At 31.3% G+C, this 22008-nt stretch overlaps 2 long non-coding RNA genes and 1 other non-coding gene across 5 annotated transcripts; all 3 read left to right on the top strand.

Annotated features, from left to right (window-relative positions):
- The first annotated feature begins 204 nt into the window (after nt 1-204).
- LOC133031436 (uncharacterized) lies at nt 205-2818 on the top strand. 2 transcript variants are annotated; one of them, XR_009684671.1, is made up of 4 exons: nt 205-824; nt 1027-1086; nt 1333-1454; nt 1544-2818. It is a non-coding gene; the product is annotated as an uncharacterized LOC133031436 (long non-coding RNA). The 2 variants fall into 2 exon arrangements; XR_009684672.1 differs by having other exon boundaries at nt 205-1182.
- Nucleotides 2819-8299: 5481 nt separating this feature from the next.
- On the top strand, nt 8300-8406 carry LOC115718245 (small nucleolar RNA R71). The gene has a single exon (XR_009685813.1). It is a non-coding gene; the product is annotated as a small nucleolar RNA R71 (small nucleolar RNA).
- Nucleotides 8407-14987: 6581 nt separating this feature from the next.
- On the top strand, nt 14988-21704 carry LOC133031445 (uncharacterized). Of its 2 annotated transcripts, XR_009684674.1 has the most exons (3): nt 19035-19662; nt 19865-20286; nt 20376-21704. It is a non-coding gene; the product is annotated as an uncharacterized LOC133031445 (long non-coding RNA). The 2 variants fall into 2 exon arrangements; XR_009684673.1 differs by having other exon boundaries at nt 14988-20286.
- Nucleotides 21705-22008: the final 304 nt, after the last annotated feature.

Here is a 22008-nt window from a genome sequence, read left to right on the forward strand (position 1 = left end):
TTAAAACATAAGGTGATTTTGCCTCAAATTGCTCAAATTTATATAATTTTGGAACCACTCCAAATAAGCTAAAAAAATATAGGGTATATTGATTAATACCTCTTTTATTTATCAATTAACTAAATCTACCTCTAATTTATATTTAATTAAAACATACCTCTTTCTATATGTAGTGTACCCAAAATACCCTGACATAAGAGAGTCACACGAAGAGTATATTGAAGTGACAAGGGCAAAATTGGTAAGTGTTTAAAAAATGAGCTAAAAATGATAGACTTTAAAAAAGAAGATAAAAATAAAAGAGAACAATATAAAAATAGGGTATGGTGAAAAATACCACTTTTATTAATCAATTAATCAAATTTACCTCTAATTTTATATTTTATTGAAACATACCTCTTTTTATATGTATTGTACCCAAAATACCCTGACATAAGAGAGTCACATGGAGAGTATCTTGAAGTGACAGGGGCAAAATTGGTACAATGTTAAAAAAAAGTAAAAATGATAGACTTTTAAAAAGAGGGTAAAAATAAAAGAAGACAATATAAAAAGGGTATAGGATATAATTTCCTCAAAAAATAATTTTGAGAAAAGTCTAAAAAATGGTAAAACTGAAGTAAGCCCAAAATTTAGGCCCAGTTGTTTTTCAAGCCCAGCCCACTAAATTTTCAGTATGAAGATGAAGAAGACTCTACTGAGCTTCAAAGTTATGTCTACGGCCACCACCATTTGGGTTCCTCTGACAGCCGTATTTGGATCCCAGAGAGACCGGTTTCCTTCATTTTGTCAAGTACCATAGTCTCGGCAAGGATTTCATCCTGGTAAATTTGAAAATGGAGCTAAGTTTGTTCATCTCTCTTTTCGATTTTTCATCTAAAGGGATTTTTGTGGGTTGATAATAGGAAATTGAGAATTATGATGGAGATTTCGTGTCTTGTTTTGATACTATTTCACTATTATTATGCTTAATTGATTCTGTACTGTTTGAAAGATGAAAAGTTTGTTTATAATTTCATATTTTAGATGTGTGGTAATGGAGTACGATGCTTTGCCCGATTTATTGCCGAGCTTGAGAATGCATCGGTAACATATTTACATACTTTATATTTATATGTATATGTATATATATATATTTATATTGTTGGTTTGAATCAGCTTGACGACATTGATACAGACAAGGTAGCTTTTACTGTCTTACACTAAATATTCTGTTGATTTTGCATTCTATTAGAATGAAGAAAATCTAAGTTTTATTCTAATATTTGATCACAAAGGTCACTACACCAGTGCCTAGTTCTTTGCTTTAATACTACTTTATTTTTCTTATAGAGAGACTTATCTACAATTTTACATGGTAACATGGGATGCATCGAGAATTGTGTAATTCTAGATATCTATTGCATATTTCATCACAGGAATATGTCATGATTGTTGCGTCTTTCTCTATTCTGGTATGGGATTAAACTGGTCTCAAGTATTCGAAACTTATCATTTTGTATTTGAAGCCTATAATATTCTGACCTATCACATTATTTTTCAGAGTTCTGGCGTTGGGTCATGGCCATTATCTTTGGCCCTCTTCATCAGTTTTGTATTGGGTACTGCTTATTCAATCAATGTGAGGTTATGTAATCTCACATAACCTTTCATAGACAATGCCTAATAATCAGCCGTTATTTTGAAAAATATGACTTGGTTATTTCTCAAACTATGACAAAAGTTTAAGGTGGAAACTTGACAAATTTGATTCTCACTTGGTACTTGGTAGCTTTAACACCTTTCATGTCAGGTGTCCCTTTTGAGATGGAAGAGATTTGCTTTAGTTGCATTGCAGCAATGTGCATTCTTGCTGTTCGAGCAGTGATTGTTCAACTAGTTTTTTTCTTCTTCACATTCAGGCTATGTTATAAATTATGTCTGATTTATCTTGTTGCGAGCCAAGTTGAACTTTAGATGTCTATTTCTACGCATACTCTGCACCATCCTAACATTCTTATTTCTTATGCCCAAAGCTGATTGTCTTCTTATTTAATCAAATTTTAATATGATGAATTTTCATAGATATGGGAATCGAGGGTATAATTTACATTTTCATAGCATAAATAAATAATGCAAAAAAATATGAGATTAAAAAATAACTAAAGGTTTGCACTTAAGGTAAGGGTATTAGGTAGAAACATAAGGTTTTTGTTTACTTGTGAATTGTTTGTGTTTTCTGACGTTCAGGTACAATGGAAAGTAATGGGTCGAATTTCCAAAAGCCAAAGATCCGTTGATCTGTTCGTTGATTAGTTGTAGTTTGCCAGAACCTAGAATATTGATAATTGAATTACTTGGGCATTTATAACAGTGATTAAGAGCTGCTCTAAATTATATATAAATTCATCACAGAACTCTGCTATAAATTGTGTAGCGAGATGTATTGCCCACTCATTTATTACAGAATAATTGATTTGCTTGATTGTGATATCATACGATATAATATGATTGTCTTAGAATTGTTAAGGCCATTATTGATAATATTGAATATATATGGCTTATTACTGCTTGATAGTTGATTGATTGTTTGTTTGCTTTATGTGATTACCTGCATATTTCTTTTACTGGGTTTAAAAGCTTAATCCCCTTATTTTCCCGTCGCAGAAAAAAGTAATTGAAGTTAATGGACCTCAAAGGCAGTGTATGTGCTCGTTGGGGATTATATGACAAGTCATCCTAGAAATTTGCTCCACTTATATTTTTATATTTAATTAATTAATGTTGTTGCTACACTATTTTATATTATATATTAGATATTTATTTATATTTTAAACTATATGCACATTATAAATTACTTGGCGTTTGGTTGGGAGGAATAAAAATATAGGAATAGGAATGGGAATGGGAATGGGAATAGGAATGGAATGGAATAAAATTTAAAATAGATAAAAAAAATTGATAAAAAAATAATTAAATTTTTTTTCTTGTTACATTGGAATGGTCATTCCTTCCTTTTTAAAATGGAATAGCCATTCCACCAAAATGGTGGAAAGAGCATTCCATTGGAATGCCATTCCAATACTTTAAAATGCAACCAAACAAAGGAATGGAATGAAAATTATTTCCTTTCCATTCCATTCCATCTTATTACCTCCAACCAAACGCCACCTAGTATTTAAAGGAAAACGACTGTTTTCAATTTATTATTGTTATTTAAATTATTACAAATATCAATTATAATCAGATAATATATAGTACCACAACTTAGTTACTAATTAATGTAATCACGGAATTTGGTTGGAGGTAATGAATTGGAATGGAAAAGAAATAATCCTTATTTCATTTTTTTATTTCGTTGTATATTAAAGTGTTGGAATGTTATTTCAATGAATGACATTTCCACCATTTTAGTGGAATGATTATTTTATTTTTAAATGTAAAGAAAGACTATTCTAATGCATGATGAGAAAAAATTTAATAATTTTTTTTATCAATTTTTTTATGCATTTTAAATTTTATTCTATTTCATTCTTATTTCTATTCCGATTCTTATTCCCATTTTTGTGTTTTTATTCCTTCCAACCTAACGCAAGAGTTTACAACGTGACTAAGAACATTTCCAATTATTTAGTGGTGATAATTATTACCCTTTCCATATCATAGTCAAAAGTATGTAGCAAGGTAGTTTATAGTATGTAGCAAGTGGCCCTATCTGTAGGTTGATGAATGATAAGGTGGTCTTTCAGCTAGTGGTATGGAATATTATCAAAGATCAAGGTAATCTTTAGAGATTTATCTAACAGAGTCTTTTTCTTCTGGGCAGACAAGTAGTTTGTAAAATCACTTAAGATTTATGGTCAAAGGCACAAAGCTCTTGCCAAAATTTACGATGGACTTAGCAATTTCAAGAAGTTGGTAAGATTTTATGGTTCAGGATTTTGGTGGAGATTACTTTGGAATGGTGGAGTGCTGATTATCATGTAGATAATTTGGTATGGTTGGATTTTCAAGATGTTGAGAGTCCTTTCAAATCGTTGTTGGAAGACATCAAATTACCCGCAAAATATTTTTAGCAGTTGTTGAAAACAAAGTCGAAAAGCCTGACTTCGAAAAAGACGTAAGGCAAATTGTTGCTATAATTTATAAACGCTACGCAAGTATACGCAATCAAGTAGTAAATCTCACACAGGTGAGGTCGATCCCACAGGGAATTGGATTAAATACCACTAAATTATACTTATGATTCTATTCGGCAAATCGAAAGCAATTATGATTTAAAAATCGGTAAAATATGAAAGAAATTCAGAAAACTTAATAACACAATTTAAAGTTGAGCAAGATGAGACAATAGGGAGGAGAATCCTGTTGTTGTTTACCCAAAACGTTAATGCCTAATTACTATCCTATTCTTGGAGTGAATGACAGATTATGAAATAACCTAGCTCCTTTCAGATCTTCTAGATTCTAAATCACATGTTATCTAATTAATTCCTTAATTAAACTAACATGAAATCAGCATTAAGCAATAATCTACTCGTCACATAAGTCATGCAAATACTTTCGTTTCACATAGAACATTGATTATCTTAATTTTAGCATTCTCAATTCTCACTTTTCAGATTTTGAATTGAGATCATAGAGCATGCACAAGGTGATCAATCTTAAACATGAAATTAAGAACAAACTAAGATAATTTCACACACAAGAATTGAGGAATGGTAATTAAACATTAACTAGGCAAAACATTAAACAACAATCATCATCCTCCCTAAATGGGAAATTTAGTTCAGAAATAAATCCATAACCATTCCTATAGCAATATTCAACATAAATAAATTAAAGAGGAATAAAGAAAAGAACTGTTGGTGGATGAATTCTGGATCTTCACTTGAATCTCTATGCTCTTCCTGCCGCTCTCAGCTGTGTTTTAGGGTTCCAAATCGCTCTCCCAGACTTCCAATCGCAGTTTTCTATTTATAACTGAAATTTAGGGTTCGATGGACGAAAATGCCCCTGGTCCGTACGGGATCTCGCCGCGGCCAAGCTTCCTCTCGCTGCGGCGAGATAATTGAAAATAAGGGGTCTCTCTGTATCTTTTAAATGGCCGCGGCGAGCCTCTTCATCGCCGCGGCCACTGAAGCCTCTAGATTCTCGAAATCTAGCCGCGGCCAGGTTGTGTTTAGCCGCGGCCAGATGTGCACAATTACTCAGAAATTGTGTTTTCTTCGGCTCAGCACATCTTTTAACGAATTTCTGCACCCGAGACCTCTTTTATTCCAAAGAACCTGAAAACATAGAAAACAAGCGTAATTCCGTCCCAACACAGCTAAAAACGCACATAAATTAGATCCAAAACATAGGCTAAAAATAGCCTAACAAACTCCCCCAAACTGACTCTTTACTCGTCCCCGAGTAAACTAAGACTAAACTAAAAACAAACTGACAATGATAGCTAAACTTTCCAACAATTTAATTGTTACCACCACCTGCACAACTTCAATCCATCAATAACCAGAATTTCAACTTGCCAACTCTAAGAACTAAGTTGAATGTACAATTTTACAAGTAAGTAATTCATACAAACATAAAACATCGCAATTGCCATCAATATCACAACTGTTCTAAACTTTCCAACATCCCACTAACACATGATCAATAAGTTTGAATGACATACCTCTCTCCACTAATGTTGACAAATTTCTATTTGGAATCAATAGGTCTTTTTCAGTTTACATCGCATGGCTTAGGTACATGGGTAGGTGAGAAGTCATTTAGGCTATACTATACCATAAGCACTATTAACCAAGCAAGCCTAGACATTTATTTTGCTTTCTTTCCATATATCCCAAAAACAGAAATAAGAGATTGCAATTTTTCTTATGTGTGTACCTCATAATTTTCTTAACTTTTTTTTTCTTCAAGAAAACATTTTTTTTTTCTTTCTTCTTTTTCATAGGCACAACACACAATATTATTCTTTTTTTTTTTTTTTCAATCTCTCATTCCTACACTTTATTTTTCCACTTACCGCACTTATCCCCCCCAAACTTGCTTCAAGGCTCATGGCATAATAAGGTATGTTCAGGGTGAAAAGAGTTTAAGATACAAATTCAGCTCAGTTAAGTGGTGAAAAATTTTTAAAACAGGCTAAGGCTCAACTTTGGGTATACTATGGTAAATATTTCTAGGTAGGCTTGAAAGGCTCAATCGTTCCAAAGAAAACTTGCCTAAATCACTTTCCAAACAAAAATCATCAAGGATTTCGCTTCAAGAGAGTATGTCAAACAAATTCTATTTCATGTACAATCAATCATTCCACAAACCAAATAGAACAGAGGTGATATGTGAGAATAGCAAATGTTTTAAATCTACATGAATCACTTCCTAGCACACATCCATCTTAATTCAAACAGTTGCAAGTCAAGCACACAGTTATGTTTTAATCCATTGCACAAGTGAATAACAACAATTCAATCAATCCTTCAATTTAGCTATCACACAAGACTAAAAAAACTAAAACAAACTAAACTAAAACAAATAAACTGAAAAATTTAAGTCTCCCCCCCCAAACTAAAATGCACATTGTCCCCAATGTATGAAAATAAACCAGGGTGAGAGAAACTTACCTGAGCCCCATCAGAAGGGATCAAGTCCACCCTTTGCATTCAAAAGAGCCCTCGCACTAAATGAAGAAAATTTACCACCAATAGTGTTGATTTCAGAGTTTTGCACAAGAGTAAGCTCACCTTCAGAACTACCACACATCAATCTTTTCCAACGACGCTGAATCGTTCGAAGTCGCTCTTTAGGCTTTGCTTTCTTCTTATCAGTTTTAACAAAAGAACCCTTCACCACCTCAATCTTGCAACAGGTAGGAATGTCAGTTGGGGCAAAAACATTAAAATTGACCTCTTCATCTTGGACTCGCAACTTTAACTCCCCCTTTTGAACATCTATTAATGCTCGACCCGTGGCCAAGAATGGTCTTCCCAAAATAATGGGAATAGTTGAATCTTCCTCCATATCAAGAATTAAGAAATCAGCAGGGAAGATAAACTTACCAACCTTCACCAGTACATCTTCAATTATGCCACGAGGATGAGTTAGAGAACGATCCGCTAGTTGTAGAGTCACTGTTGTGGGCTTTGCTTTTCCCAATCCTAGCCTTTTGAAGACAGTACAACGGCATTAGATTAATGCTTGCTCCCGCATCACATAGAGCTTTAGTTTCCACTGAACCCCCTATAGAGCATGGAATATTGAAACTACCCGGATCTTTAAGCTTGGGCGGTAGTTTCTTTTGCAAAATGGCGCTACACTCCTCAGTTAATGCCACTGTTTCATAGTCCTCCATTTTTCTCTTCTTAGACAATATCTCCTTCATGAACTTCACATAACGGTGCATTTGTTCCAAGGCTTCAGCAAAAGGAATGTTGATGTGTAGTCTTTTGAAAACCTCTAGAAATTTTGTAAACCGCTTGTCTAGATTGGTCTTTCGGAGTCTGCGAGGATAAGGTATCTTCACATGATGATCAATGCGATCGGTGGAGACTGTTGTGGTGGTGCAGGGCTGTCAATAGTTTTCTTTTCTATTGATGTTGGAGTTGGTGCCGATTGATCTTTAACTTCTTCATTGAATGGTTGTACCACATCAGGCCCATCATAATTCTTTCCACTCCTCAAGGAAATTGCTTTACATTGCTCTTTTCCTTTTGCCTCACTAGTGCTAGCTGAATTTCCTTGAGCTTGGTTTGCCACTTGAGTAGCCAATTGTTCCATTTGAGTTTCTAGAGTTTTAATAGAGGCTCTAGTTTCCATCATGAATTGGAGCAATAAATCAGCTTGGATATTGGAGCCACTAGGACTTTGTTGTTGGTTTTGTTGGGGTGATTTCTCTGTGGTAGAACCCCGTTGGTTGTGCCCATAATTATTATTTTGGGAGTAGTTCCCAATGGCTTTTGCTTGATCCATTGGCACATTATCCACATCTGCCTGACACTCTGAAAAGTGATGGTTGCCTCCACATATCTCACAAATAACTTGGGCTTGTTTAGCTTGCCCTGCAATCAGCTTTGTCAAGGCCTCAACTTGAGCTGTCAATTTTGTGATGGCATCAACCTCTAGCACACCAGCTACTTTCTTAGTTTGACTCCTTTCAGTTGGCCACTGCTGATTATTTAGAGCCATCTCCTCCAATAGATCGTAAGCCTCATTAACGCTCTTTCTCATAAAAGCTCCACCATTCTTTGCATCTATCAGAGTTCTAGTGTTACCAACCAACCCGTTGTAGAAATTGTGAACCAGCATCCACTTCTCTATGCCATGATGAGGGCATTTTCTGATTAGATCTTTAAACCTCTCCCAAGCCTCATGGAGAGATTCATTATCTTGCTGATAGAAGTTGTTTATTTCTCCTCGCAGCTTTGCAGACTTTGCTGGAGGGAAGAATTTAGATAGAAATTTTGTTGCTAAGTCTGTCCATGTTGCTATAGAATTTGGTGGCAAGGAGATCAACCAACTCTTGGCTCGCTCTCTCAGTGAGAATGGAAACAGTCTCAAACGGATGGCGTCATCACTAACCCCATTGACTTTGAAGGTCTGACATAACTCCATGAAGTTCGATAGATGCAGATTGGGGTCTTCAGAAGGGAGTCCACCAAACTGGACTGAAGACTGCACCATTTGTAGTATGGCAGGCTTAATCTCGAAATTATTTGCATCCACTGCCGGTGGCCTGATACATGACTGCACTCCCGTCAGAGTAGGGAGAATGTAATCTCTCAAGCTACGGCCATTAGCTTGATCTTCCACGGCACCTCCATTATTACCGTTATTACCCCCATTGTTTCCAGCATTATTGTTCACATTGGCAGCCATGATCTACGATGTTTCGGCGATTCTTTGAAACTCTTTCTTGCCTCTTGTTCTTTCGATTCCTCCTGCAAGTTTTCTCGATTTCAGGATCAACTGGTAATATGACTGTTTGTCCTTGACGGCGCATGCACTTAGGATTCCTGAAATAAATCAAGAAAATATTGCAAGAAAAAGGTTAGAAAAATCAGCAAGAGAAAATATACCAAAGTAGAAGTTAGTATAATTTTATGTAATATTAATCTTTAACAATTCCCCGGCAACGGCGCCAAAAACTTGTTGCTATAATTTATAAACGCTACGCAAGTATACGCAATCAAGTAGTAAATCTCACACAGGTGAGGTCGATCCCACAGGGAATTGGATTAAATACCACTAAATTATACTTATGATTCTATTCGGCAAATCGAAAGCAATTATGATTTAAAAATCGGTAAAATATGAAAGAAATTCAGAAAACTTAATAACACAATTTAAAGTTGAGCAAGATGAGACAATAGGGAGGAGAATCCTGTTGTTGTTTACCCAAAACGTTAATGCCTAATTACTATCCTATTCTTGGAGTGAATGACAGATTATGAAATAACCTAGCTCCTTTCAGATCTTCTAGATTCTAAATCACATGTTATCTAATTAATTCCTTAATTAAACTAACATGAAATCAGCATTAAGCAATAATCTACTCGTCACATAAGTCATGCAAATACTTTCGTTTCACATAGAACATTGATTATCTTAATTTTAGCATTCTCAATTCTCACTTTTCAGATTTTGAATTGAGATCATAGAGCATGCACAAGGTGATCAATCTTAAACATGAAATTAAGAACAAACTAAGATAATTTCACACACAAGAATTGAGGAATGGTAATTAAACATTAACTAGGCAAAACATTAAACAACAATCATCATCCTCCCTAAATGGGAAATTTAGTTCAGAAATAAATCCATAACCATTCCTATAGCAATATTCAACATAAATAAATTAAAGAGGAATAAAGAAAAGAACTGTTGGTGGATGAATTCTGGATCTTCACTTGAATCTCTATGCTCTTCCTGCCGCTCTGTTCGTGTTTTAGGGTTCCAAATCGCTCTCCCAGACTTCCAATCGCAGTTTTCTATTTATAACTGAAATTTAGGGTTCGATGGACGAAAATGCCCCTGGTCCGTACGGGATCTCGCCGCGGCCAAGCTTCCTCTCGCCGCGGCGAGATAATTGAAAATAAGGGGTCTCTCTGTATCTTTTAAATGGCCGCGGCGAGCCTCTTCATCGCCGCGGCCACTGAAGCCTCTAGATTCTCGAAATCTAGCCGCGGCCAGGTTGTGTTTAGCCGCGGCCAGATGTGCACAATTACTCAGAAATTGTGTTTTCTTCGGCTCAGCACATCTTTTAACGAATTTCTGCACCCGAGACCTCTTTTATTCCAAAGAACCTGAAAACATAGAAAACAAGCGTAATTCCGTCCCAACACAGCTAAAAACGCACATAAATTAGATCTAAAACATAGGCTAAAAATAGCCTAACACAAATGCAAGCAAAAAATCAAATTATCTGCAGAATATTTTTAGCAAGTACTATAAACGAAATCATATAAATTGATTTTGAAAAAAAAAAAAATAGTACGCCAAAGCTAAGTACGAATAGAGAAATAACTGCTCGTGCATATGTTCAAGTTTATTTTAATACTTGAGGAAATAACGAGTAATAAGAAATGAGAAAGTTAATAAAACGAGCTGCAATTCATAAATCATTTAAAAATTAAGTTGTGTAACTTAAAAAAAAATGATAAATATAAAAGTTTTATTTTTAATGACTAAACTCCACCACTTCTTGTCGAGAAAAGAAGGAAGGAATATAAGATTAAATATAACTTGATTGGCCATTCAATCAGGCAAAAATTATCATACATATAATTAAAAACTTAGAATAAACCAAGAATAATTATCTCAACCCAAAAACTACACTACAAGACGTTTAAATAAATTCCCACATGCACTGTCCAGATCAGCATGTAACAAGAAATACAAAGCAGGAAAAAGCTAAGAGGTCGAATCTAACAACCTACAGACAGAACAAACAGTTAGTTGCAAAGTTTGTTAAAACTGTTGCAACTAACTCCCAACTCTCTCTTCTAATCTACAAGCTATAAATACATGCAAATCAACACAGAACAGAAGAGAACAGATCAGAATTTCGGAGAGGAGGAGACTTACAGTGGTTAAGTCTTGGAGTCCTAGGGTTAGAGCTCGGAGATCCAAACCAAAGGAAGACATACACAGAGAAAGAAGAAGAAGAGGATTAGCACAATATTCAGAGAGAGAGAGAGAGAGAGAGAGAGAGAGAGAGAGAGAGAGAGAGAGAGAGAGAGAGAGAGAGAGAGAGAGAGAGAGAGAGAGAGAGAAAGAGAAATAAACACTGTAAAACACAAGAATTACCATTCTTGCCTGTGATTTGGAATCCAGCTTTGTAACTCTTTAATCTTGAAGATCCAATAGTGGAAACGAGCTTTTCTGAGGCGAGCTTGAAGAGGATGTACCCAGAAATTATTGGGGAACCTCTATAAAATCATGGTGCACTCTTTCTCATTTTCTTTATGTTTTTTTACTATTGTGTTTATTTGTTTGTGTATGTTTCTGGAGTTTATTTTGATTTGGGAAGGGTTTGATTGTTGTGTTTCTGGGTTGAATGCAGTCTTCGAGTTTCTTGAGAAGAAACTCGAAGCTCTACTAGGGTTTCAATCTGAAGTTGTGTGCGTGTGTGAAATGAAATGATTCTAGAGGGTTCTAGGGGTAATTAGGGTTAAGCAAAACGATTTGTAGTCTAAGGTTGATGACTGTCGTTTGTTCTTAACTCAAAGGAGTCAACCAAGGTTTGACTCAGGGTGAAAGGTCTATTCTGACCTTGTGAAAATTGATTTGTTTACTGTTGTGTGTAGGATAAAAGGGTAAAATTCCTACACAAGAAATGCCACTTTTATCAGCACATTTGGCCAAATGCGTTGACAAAAGTTAACGAATGGTCGAAATTCGATTAAAGCTTAACTGTGAGCAAAGCCGGACCAATGAATTTAGAGAGCTAACACAACTAAATTACCAACTGTCTGAAAGACATTTATGGATACCCAATGAGTATTCCAAAAGGGTAGTCCAAGGGGTGTTGCGGACATCAACCTTATGGGGTTGGTCTGACGTGGCACGCCTCTCACACAATTTCACACTAAATTAGGGGTTTGCCCCCACGTCAAACCTGGGAATGGTGCATCTCACAGAAAGTGAAAAATGGTAAAACTGAAATTGTTACGCTTAGTAAAGTAAGTCCAAGATTTTAGGCCCATTTATTTTTTCAAGCCCAGCCCACTAACTATCCAGTATGAAGAAGAAAAAGACTCTAGTAGCACATTTACTATAGTATATAGAATCGAAGTAAATTAATGGAAAAATATATGAAATAAATGAAGAATAATCAGAATTAATATTTATAATAATGATTTATCTTGTTCACTTTATCTGAAAACGTAATCAACTCTTTTGAATTAAATTATAGTATATGATAATTATCTGTAACGTATATTTTAAAGGATAAAATTGTCATTATATATTTTAATATTAAAAAATAAAAAAATAATAAAAATCATTATCACATTCTTTCAAAAATTAATAGAGAAAGTATTTTTTTTTTTCATTTCTTATTTCATCAAGTTTTTTTTTCCTTTTAATTTTAATAAAGTAAGTAAATAAATGTAAGGTATGGCTTATTAGTAAACAAGCTTTAGACTCTACTGAGCTTCAAAGTTATGGCTATGGCCACCACCATTTTGGCTCCTCTGACATTGAGAACTTCGTTTTTGGATCGTAGAGAGGGTGGTTTCCTTCATTTTGTCAAGTACCATAGCCTCGATAACAATTTCATTCGGGTAAATTTGAAAGAGATCCAAAGAAAAGACATAAATGTAATTTAACAGCCAATAAAATTTTACCCAATAATATTTAAAGAACAACACAAGATGGAATTGATAATCGTATTATTATTATTATGGATGATAATTATTAAAAAGATATGATTAATTTATCATCATCAAGAACAATATTTTAGAGCTATATAAATATATCTAACAATATTACTTGTTCCAAGGATAACAAATAGTAAAGTCTTTGGTTTTATTATCTTTCATACAAGCGCCTGTGGAACTTATTTTCCAAATGTAGTGCTTGCATTTTTTGCATTTTTTGTCATCTCTTTCACAATCAAATATGTTGAAGAAATGGTCGATCTGACTTTTGGGCCATTGAAAGTTACAGAAGAAGAGTGTGGTGCATAGGAGATTGGGATGGAATACTATCTCGTAGGAGCTATTGTAAGGGACGACATGTGTACCAAGATCATCGTCCTTGGACTTGCAATGAAGGGTCAAATCGCTTGGATCAGAATCCAGACCGTTGATTATCTCTACATGCGTTTTTGGTTGAAAATACCATGCTCTCACATTTGTTGTTTTGCATGATAAAAACAAAAGGAATGCAACAAGCACTAGCTGAAGTAGTCCTTGTGCTTTGTGTGACATAGAGAAAAGGTTTAAGAGAGTAGAACTACTCATATTTAATTTAGACTTATATATTTAATTTGTAGTTATGGTTATTGGAATTTGGTTTACAAGTTTTTGTGGGGAAGAAGAAACACATTTATATATAATAACAGAGGGAGAATGTAAATCCATACACATTTCTATCTTATCCGCTTATTATGTGAATCTAGTCAAGGATTACTCATTTCATTCAAAACTAATTGGAAAGAGCAATAAAATCAAAATCCAAAATGAAATAAATAAATAAAGAAATTTTCAGGAAATTTAGTTGAGATAAGTTTCTTAATTTATTACTAATATGACTAATATTAAATTACTTATTACCATTTATATAGATACTATATTTTTTTAATTATCAATTATCTTATATTTATTGTAATATCAATTTAGAAATTAAATTAGTACCTCATATTATGTGATAATGCAAATCTCACTAATAAATTAAGATAATAATCTATTCACGATATACTTATTTAATTTTGTATCTATATTGTAATTTACAATAGTATAGTATATTGTTGTCAAATGGGCATAATAATAATAAAAGTGCATAATTTTTTCTACAGTCTACATAGAGAGATATACAAAGATCATCTTATCTCCTTTTTCTGTATATATATGTCGATAAGCATTGTATATTAATATAAAATTATAGTACATGATATGCATTGTATGTATAATTAATAATATAAAAATGCGTTGTTCCCATTCAGTATTACAGATACAGACCATACTATATATGCTTACGTACTTAAGGAGATTGAAGTATATATATTAGTTATTAATTACTTTAATGAAAATAAAAAATGAGATAAAGCAATTTTTTATATATCTATATTAATTAAAGAAGCTTATTACCTCATTCGGAGTCATTATCTCACATAAATTGACAATTATATTAAAAGAGTATTTATTTAGTTGGGTTGAAAGGATACAAAAGGAAGTGATTGTCTTGGGTAGTGGAGGGTGTTGACTGATGAAAGGAACCAAATTGTAAATTGTGAACCATAAAATTAATTTATTGGACGTAAATATCATATCCCACATCAGTGTAGGTCTTTTTAATGTTTGTTGAGTATACATGCAGGGCTGATATTACAGTAGAACCTCTATTCAAGAATAGACTTGGGACCAAGCAAATTATATTCTAATTGAGAGGTTATAACTAAATAGAGTTATACTAGAAAAAAAAATTAAAATACTAAAAAATATCAATGTAATAATAATAACAATAAATAATTATTAATACTATATTATAATAGAATTATTTTAGAGTAAATATAATGGTAATACATATGTTACAATTTGGAATAAAATTATTAATTTTATGTAAATAAATTTACAAAACATATGTATATATTTTATTAAGATGTAATTATTCTTATATAGAGGTATACTTTGTTAATACGGGACTTTGAAAATGTATAACTAATTACAATTTAGAGGTTATTCTTATTTATAACTGGCCCAAATTGGGACTTGATTTTTTTATAACAAATTAGAGGTTATTCTTGAATAGAGTATTCTTAAATAGAGGTTCTACTGTATATGACTGTATGTATATAAATAAATGAGTAATTTGCAGTATAAATATTTCAGTTTAATTTTTAGTTACAAATAAATATTTAAGTTTAATTTTTAGCGGTAATAATATAAGTTATATTTTTGAAACTCTGTAGGTACATAACCGTTAAATGTTAAGTCATTATCCACATATTATTTTTTTATTGGTATATTTAAACTATTTTTTTAAAATAAAAATTTAATGACTTGGACCAATCATAGATTGTCATGTAACAATTTACTTAACACTTAATTACCAAATATTTTATTCAAAAAAGAAAAAATTGCCAAGTACTTACAAAAATTTTAAAATTATAACTTATGTATTATCGGTGGCGGAGCCCGCCACAAATATTAGGGGGAAATTTTTTTTTTTATATAAAAATTACATTTATAAAAAAAATATTATTTTTATTATAAAAAAAATATAAATTTTATAGAGACTACAGTAGATATATGAGAATAAATATGAAAATATTATTGTTTTTTTATGTATGTATATCAACTATTTAATGAGAATGAATATTTACTTGAAGTGCAAATGAGTTATTCTGTAGTAAAAATATTTTGTGTAAGTATTATTTATAGAAAGATAAATTATAAATTCACATGTATATATAATTCTGTAATGTTCAAAATATGAAGGAAAAATTGCATAGTACATTGAGTTTTTTCCATTTTTTACATTTATACTGCTAGATAGTATTTTTTTTCCTTTTATACTGTATAATTTTTAATATTTTATACGGCAGTATACTGCATTTTATTAAAAAAAAATTATTGTCATTTTTTGGCTTCCACTTGTCTTCCAAAGATTATACCTTTATAAAATTTAATTTTTTTATATAGTGTTAAAAAATTTAAAGTTTGCGTGGTTTAGCCGCCATTATCCTAAAAAGAAAATATTTTTAAAATTATTTTCTTTCTGATTTTTTAATTTTTTTTTAAATATTTATATTATTTTTTAAAATTAATATTACGTGGACCACTAAAAATTTACCGCGTGTACAAGTGTGTACACGTGGGCAGTCCACTGTGGCACTTTACTGTGATTTTCGGACGGAGGGGTACAGAGAAAAATGGAATGGGAGTTTAGGTAGTTTTGCCCCAAACAATCGATTTTTGTGGTTAAGTGTTAAAAATTTAAAATTCAAGTGGTTTAGCCGCCAATATCTCTTTTATATAAAAAGGTTTGATGTTGATATATATATATATACATAAACCTATATACTTTCTCACTAATTTATATATATACAGTAGGATCTATTCAAGAATAGACTTTGGACCAAGCAAATTATATTCTAATTGAGAGGTTATAACTAAATAGAGTTATACTAGAAAAAAAAATTAAAATACTAAAAAATATCAATCTAACCATAATAACAATAAATAATTATTAATACTATATTATAATAAAATTATTTTAGAGTAAATATAATGGTAATACATATGTTACAATTTGGAATAAAATTATTAATTTTATGTAAATAAATTTACAAAACATATGTATATATTTTATTAAGATGTAATTATTCTTATATAGAGGTATATTTTGTTAATACGGGACTTAGAAAATGTATAACTAATTACAATTTAGAGGTTATTCTTATTTATAACTGGCCCAAATTGGGACTTGATTTTTTTTATAACAAATTAGAGGTTATTCTTGAATAGAGTATTCTTAAATAGAGGTTCAACTGTATATTTTTTGATTTGATTGATGCTATCACCTTATGAAACAAGTTTTTTTTTTTATTTATTTTATTTTAAAATTGATGATGATAAGATGAGACTCACATGTTCTCTTTCCATATTCATCCTATTTCCTATTTTCTCTTTCCATGTTCATCTTCTTCTTCATAGATTTCTCTCTCTGTTTTTTTTTTTTTCAAAATCCATCTCGTTTCTCTTTTTTAGTTTTCTCTCCATGTTCTTATTTTATTTATTGTTCAGTTCTTCTTCTTTATCTTCTTTTCATTTTTTTTTCTTTATTTTTTTTTGAAGTTTTCAGTCGTATTTTTTTTGGAAAGATAAGAGTATGGTTTTTTTAATATGATTTTCCAGATCTGGGCTTGTAAAAATATAGCTTTTATTGCATCAGGGGTTGAGGCTGTGCAGAAAATGATTAGTTTTTTTTTTTTTAATTATTTTTTATTCTTTTGTTTTTTATTTGTTTTAGTGTTGTCTTACGGTTGTTTTCCATAATTTATTTTTTTTGACGTTGATTTCATTCTTCTTGCTCCATCTCATTGGAATTAATGATTGTTTACTGGGTGTTCTTATGGTGTTGTGGTGGTTCTATCCGTGGGTGTGGAAGATGGAGGCTATAAAATACATTTTTTTCTTCCTTCTCTATGGTTATTTTGTGGTTTTTTTTATTCTGGTTCTCCAATATATACATTTGATGAGCTCATTAGAAAAAAAGTTTTGAGGTGTGTGGTTCTTTTATGTTTTTCTAAATGGTTATATCTGCTTCTTGTTTTATATTTGTTTTTGTGTTATTTTAGTAATTTTTTTGTTCTGATTTTTTAAGATTGGACTTGCAAATATAGCTTCTATTGTATCTGGTATTGAGGATGTGCAGAACATTGTTAGTTTTTTTTTTTTTAATCCTTTTTCCTTTTTTTTTTTTTGTTTGATTTATTTTAATGTTGTTTTACAGTTGTTTTGCTATGATTATTTATTTGACGTCGATTTCATTATTTTTTCTCAATCTCACAGGAATTAATGGTTGTTTTCTGATTGTTCTGGTGTTCCTATTGTGATCCTGTCCGTGGGTGTAGAAGATAGAGACCTCATTTTTTTTTTGTGTTTACAGCATAAAAGAAAGAAAAAAAATTTAGCCAAGACAGTATAAAAGTTATTTCTGCCGTGTGGCAGTATTTTTGTAAGTTTCTCAAAAGAAAAATATAAATAAAAAAAATATATTTTTACCATATTTTGGCATATTTAAGAAAAATATGTCTTGATTTTTTTTTTACTATTTTGACACATATTTTAAAAAATACGTATAAATAAAAAAATATGTATTTTTTTTTAATTTGATAAAGTATATTGATATAAAAATATTTAAAATTTATACAAAACTAAATAAATAAATAAATAACAAATAAAATACCAATATTTAAGAGTGACGATTTTATATGTTCAAGAAATAAAAGTTTGGAGACCAATTTGTTAAAATATAAAGTTTGAGGATCGGCTTTCTAAAACTTAAATAGTTTGAGGATCAATTTGCTAAAAAATAAAGTTTAAGGACCAATTTACCAAAATTTATAGAGAAATTTGTAGGGAAACCCTCTTATGTTTTAATTTTTATACACTTAATCCCTTTATTTTTTTTTTTTGTGGCAAAATCCCCTTATGTTTTAATTTTAATACACTTAACCCCCTATCTTTTTTTTAATGGAAAACCCCCTTATATTTTAATTTTTATACACTTAACCCCTTTATATCTTTTTTTTGGAGAGAAAACCCTCTTATGTTTATTTTTCTTTGCAAATTTGACACGCCAGTTAAATATTACCGTTAAATATCATCTGGATGACTACTGTATACACTTGTTTATATGTGACAGTAAAACGTTGAAGTCGATACAGTAGTAATCCAGTTAGTATTTAACTGTAATATCTAACTAAAACTTTAAATTTGTAAAGAAAAGTAAACTTAAGGAGGTTTTGCCACTAAAATAAAAGATAAAGAGGTTAGGTGTATAAAAATTAAAACATAAAGGATTTTTCTACCAAAAAAAAAAAGATAAGGGGTTGAGTGTATAAAAACTAAATTATAAGGGGGGGTTTTGCCATAAAAAAAAAATAAGAGAGTTAAGTGTATAAAAATTAAAACATAAGGTGATTTTGCCTCAAATTGCTCAAATTTATATAATTTTGGAACCACTCCAAATAAGCTAAAAAAATATAGGGTATATTGATTAATACCTCTTTTATTTATCAATTAACTAAATCTACCTCTAATTTATATTTAATTAAAACATACCTCTTTCTATATGTAGTGTACCCAAAATACCCTGACATAAGAGAGTCACACGAAGAGTATATTGAAGTGACAAGGGCAAAATTGGTAAGTGTTTAAAAAATGAGCTAAAAATGATAGACTTTAAAAAAGAAGATAAAAATAAAAGAGAACAATATAAAAATAGGGTATGGTGAAAAATACCACTTTTATTAATCAATTAATCAAATTTACCTCTAATTTTATATTTTATTGAAACATACCTCTTTTTATATGTATTGTACCCAAAATACCCTGACATAAGAGAGTCACATGGAGAGTATCTTGAAGTGACAGGGGCAAAATTGGTACAATGTTAAAAAAAAGTAAAAATGATAGACTTTTAAAAAGAGGGTAAAAATAAAAGAAGACAATATAAAAAGGGTATAGGATATAATTTCCTCAAAAAATAATTTTGAGAAAAGTCTAAAAAATGGTAAAACTGAAGTAAGCCCAAAATTTAGGCCCAGTTGTTTTTCAAGCCCAGCCCACTAAATTTTCAGTATGAAGATGAAGAAGACTCTACTGAGCTTCAAAGTTATGTCTACGGCCACCACCATTTGGGTTCCTCTGACAGCCGTATTTGGATCCCAGAGAGACCGGTTTCCTTCATTTTGTCAAGTACCATAGTCTCGGCAAGGATTTCATCCTGGTAAATTTGAAAATGGAGCTAAGTTTGTTCATCTCTCTTTTCGATTTTTCATCTAAAGGGATTTTTGTGGGTTGATAATAGGAAATTGAGAATTATGATGGAGATTTCGTGTCTTGTTTTGATACTATTTCACTATTATTATGCTTAATTGATTCTGTACTGTTTGAAAGATGAAAAGTTTGTTTATAATTTCATATTTTAGATGTGTGGTAATGGAGTACGATGCTTTGCCCGATTTATTGCCGAGCTTGAGAATGCATCGGTAACATATTTACATACTTTATATTTATATATATATATATATATTTATATTGTTGGTTTGAATCAGCTTGACGACATTGATACAGACAAGGTAGCTTTTACTGTCTTACACTAAATATTCTGTTGATTTTGCATTCTATTAGAATGAAGAAAATCTAAGTTTTATTCTAATATTTGATCACAAAGGTCACTACACCAGTGCCTAGTTCTTTGCTTTAATACTACTTTATTTTTCTTATAGAGAGACTTATCTACAATTTTACATGGTAACATGGGATGCATCGAGAATTGTGTAATTCTAGATATCTATTGCATATTTCATCACAGGAATATGTCATGATTGTTGCGTCTTTCTCTATTCTGGTATGGGATTAAACTGGTCTCAAGTATTCGAAACTTATCATTTTGTATTTGAAGCCTATAATATTCTGACCTATCACATTATTTTTCAGAGTTCTGGCGTTGGGTCATGGCCATTATCTTTGGCCCTCTTCATCAGTTTTGTATTGGGTACTGCTTATTCAATCAATGTGAGGTTATGTAATCTCACATAACCTTTCATAGACAATGCCTAATAATCAGCCGTTATTTTGAAAAATATGACTTGGTTATTTCTCAAACTATGACAAAAGTTTAAGGTGGAAACTTGACAAATTTGATTCTCACTTGGTACTTGGTAGCTTTAACACCTTTCATGTCAGGTGTCCCTTTTGAGATGGAAGAGATTTGCTTTAGTTGCATTGCAGCAATGTGCATTCTTGCTGTTCGAGCAGTGATTGTTCAACTAGTTTTTTTCTTCTTCACATTCAGGCTATGTTATAAATTATGTCTGATTTATCTTGTTGCGAGCCAAGTTGAACTTTAGATGTCTATTTCTACGCATACTCTGCACCATCCTAACATTCTTATTTCTTATGCCCAAAGCTGATTGTCTTCTTATTTAATCAAATTTTAATATGATGAATTTTCATAGATATGGGAATCGAGGGTATAATTTACATTTTCATAGCATAAATAAATAATGCAAAAAAATATGAGATTAAAAAATAACTAAAGGTTTGCACTTAAGGTAAGGGTATTAGGTAGAAACATAAGGTTTTTGTTTACTTGTGAATTGTTTGTGTTTTCTGACGTTCAGGTACAATGGAAAGTAATGGGTCGAATTTCCAAAAGCCAAAGATCCGTTGATCTGTTCGTTGATTAGTTGTAGTTTGCCAGAACCTAGAATATTGATAATTGAATTACTTGGGCATTTATAACAGTGATTAAGAGCTGCTCTAAATTATATATAAATTCATCACAGAACTCTGCTATAAATTGTGTAGCGAGATGTATTGCCCACTCATTTATTACAGAATAATTGATTTGCTTGATTGTGATATCATACGATATAATATGATTGTCTTAGAATTGTTAAGGCCATTATTGATAATATTGAATATATATGGCTTATTACTGCTTGATAGTTGATTGATTGTTTGTTTGCTTTATGTGATTACCTGCATATTTCTTTTACTGGGTTTAAAAGCTTAATCCCCTTATTTTCCCGTCGCAGAAAAAAGTAATTGAAGTTAATGGACCTCAAAGGCAGTGTATGTGCTCGTTGGGGATTATATGACAAGTCATCCTAGAAATTTGCTCCACTTATATTTTTATATTTAATTAATTAATGTTGTTGCTACACTATTTTATATTATATATTAGATATTTATTTATATTTTAAACTATATGCACATTATAAATTACTTAGTTAATATTTAAAGGAAAACGACTGTTTTCAATTTATTATTGTTATTTAAATTATTACAAATATCATTTATAATCAGATAATATATAGTACCACAACTTAGTTACTAATTAATGTAATCACGGAGTTTGGTTGGAGGTAATGAATTGGAATGGAAAAGAAATAATCCTTATTTCATTTTTTTATTTCGTTGTATATTAAAGTGTTGGAATGTTATTTCAATGAATGACATTTCTACCATTTTAGTGGAATGATTATTTTATTTTTAAATGTAAAGAAAGACTATTCTAATGCATGATGAGAAAAAATTTAATAATTTTTTTTATCAATTTTTTTAT

Source organism: Cannabis sativa, chromosome 1 (assembly GCF_029168945.1).
Source record: "Cannabis sativa cultivar Pink pepper isolate KNU-18-1 chromosome 1, ASM2916894v1, whole genome shotgun sequence".
NCBI lineage: Eukaryota > Viridiplantae > Streptophyta > Magnoliopsida > Rosales > Cannabaceae > Cannabis > Cannabis sativa.